This window comes from Eptesicus fuscus, chromosome 4 (assembly GCF_027574615.1).
Source record: "Eptesicus fuscus isolate TK198812 chromosome 4, DD_ASM_mEF_20220401, whole genome shotgun sequence".
In the NCBI taxonomy this organism is placed as follows: Eukaryota; Metazoa; Chordata; class Mammalia; order Chiroptera; family Vespertilionidae; genus Eptesicus; species Eptesicus fuscus.
Genome location: NC_072476.1, coordinates 78,952,404 through 78,954,850, shown reverse-complemented (window position 1 = coordinate 78,954,850; position 2,447 = coordinate 78,952,404). Strand labels below are relative to the sequence as shown.

The window sequence follows — 2,447 nt, the reverse complement described above, 5'->3', positions numbered from 1 at the left end:
TCATGTTAGTCATGAATTTCAACTTCCTTCACCACAAAAACCTTACATCCAAGTTGTGAACAAGAATGACTTACTTGAGAATCTTTTTCTTTTCTCACTTCTCCCCTGATGATACTTAAAGCAGTGATTGAAAACAAACAACAAAAAAGGAGGGCTTCATTATTTCTAAATTAAAGGTGGAGATTTCTACACCCAATGACTATATTCTTGGCCAGATCACTTAATGTCCTTAAACTTTATTGAAAAATGAAGGCAATGAGGCTGATATTTTTCAAAGACCCTTTTAGCTCTAAAGTCCCATCCATGAGCCTATGTTCTCTGGCCTTGACAAATCAAAGTCGTATTTTATATGCCCATTCACCTAAGGAAGGAGGTACAGGCCAGGCCCTCCAAAGTCTGGTGGCATGTGGCTCTCCTAAGCTCCACAGGCAGTGGGTATTGGTTAATCAGTAAAAATGTGGCCAGTGCAACGTGTGAGCCCCTTGCATATAACAACACAAAGAATGCCCTTCCTTTCTCTTTCTAGAACAAAGAGGGATTTCAACCAAAGAAGAAAGGGGCTTTGGGCAGTGAAAAGGAGGAGGTGGGGCAGTGTTTGTTTTATTTTTCTCTTGGTGGTGGGAGGGAAATTGTCAGAGAATGGAAGATGCCATAAGGTAGATGTGCTTATTGTCCATTTACATATCTTCTTTGGAGAACTGCATATTCAAGTTTTTTGTCCGTTAAAAAAATAATAATGCATCCTTGTGCAGTGGCCATGCTAATCTTTTCTGTGTCGTTCCAATTCTAGTATATGTGCTGCCAAAGTGAGCACTCTTTGTCAATTTTTCAATTGGGTTGTTTGTGGTTTTGTTGTTGAGTTGTAAATCTTTATATATTCTGGATATTAATTGCTTATTACATATATGATTTACAAATATTTTCTCCTGAAACAGTTGTTTTTAAGTTGGTATGTTTTAATTTTTTCAAGCCAGAACACACATAATTTATGACTTAAGTATACATGCTTATGCTATATTTTCAAAAAACATTAAAAAACTAAAATTACTTGGAACTGCACTGCCCAGGGGTAAAAATATTATTTTGCTATACATTCTTCCAGGCTTTTTCCTATGTATGTAGAAACTTTTTACATGCTATTTTATAATCTTTCCTTAGCAATAGATATATGTATAGTTGTCCCTCCATATCCAGAAGTACCACATCTGTGGATTCAACCAACTGTGGATCAAAAATATTTGGAGGGAAAAAAGTTATGTGTTGTGGACCTGTACTATGTAGTTAGGCCTATGATGGTTGCATCTGTACTGAATATGTACAGACATTTTTTCCTGTCATTATTTCCAAAATACAGTATAACAACTATTTACATGACATCCTATCTAGTAAAAGAGTAATATGCAAATTGACCATCACTCCAACACACAAGATGGCTGCTCCCATGTGGTCAAAGATGGCTGCCCCCATGTGGACTCAAGATGGCCGCCATAAGATGGCCAGCAGGGGAGGGCAGTTGGGAGGGACCAGGCCTGCAGGAGAGGGCAGTTAGGGGTGACCAGGCCTGCAGGGGAGGGCAGTTAGGGGCAAACAGGCTGGCAGGGGAGCAGTTAGGCATCAATCAGGTTGGCAGGGGAGTGGTTAGGGGGTGATCAGGCTGGCAGGCAGAAGCGGTTAGGGGCAATCAGGAAGGCAGGCAGGCGAGCAGTTGGGAGCCAGCAGTCCTGGATTGTGAGAGGGATGTCCAACGGGCAGTTGGACATCCCTCAAGGGGTCCCAGATTGGAGAGGGTGCAGGCTGGGCTGAGGGACACACGCCCTCGTGCATGAATTTCATGCGCCAGGCCTCTAGTTTACATTATATTAGGCATTATAAGTAATCTGGAGGTGACCAAGTATATGGTAGGACATGTGTAGGTTCTATGCACATACTATGCCATTTTTTATAAATGGGACTTGAGCATCCAAGGATTTTGTATTCGAAGGAGGTCCTGGAACCAATCCCCTGGATACCAAGAGACCATTATATACATGGCTGTTCTAATTCACCACAAAATACTGCACTGAATAGTTATACCATATGCCTGAGGGCAGAGGGTCTGGGGGACTCGATGAAAAAGGTAAAGGGATTAAGAAGTACAAATTAATAGATATAAAATAGTCACAGAAATGTGAAATACAGCATAAGGAGTATCTATACTAATAAAAAGGTAATATGCTCATTAGACGAGGTCGACCAGACATCTTTCAGACGTCCTACTTCCTTCCGGACAAAGCCACAGTGGTGGGGGCCGAGGCAGAGGCAGTTATGGGCGATCAGGCCAGCAGGTAGAGTAGTTAGAGGTGATCAGGCAGGCAGGAAGGTGAGCAGTTAGGAGCCAGCAGTCCTGGATTGTGAGAGGGATGTCCGAATGCCGGTTTAGGCCCAATTGGAGAAGGTGCAGGCTGGGC

At 42.4% G+C, this 2,447-nt stretch overlaps 1 non-coding gene across 1 annotated transcript; it reads right to left on the bottom strand.

Annotated features, from left to right (window-relative positions):
- Nucleotides 1-706: 706 nt before the first annotated feature.
- On the bottom strand, nucleotides 707-814 carry LOC114230198 (U6 spliceosomal RNA). Its single transcript, XR_003616060.2, has one exon. It is a non-coding gene; the product is annotated as a U6 spliceosomal RNA (small nuclear RNA).
- Between the last annotated feature and the right edge of the window lie 1,633 nt (nucleotides 815-2,447).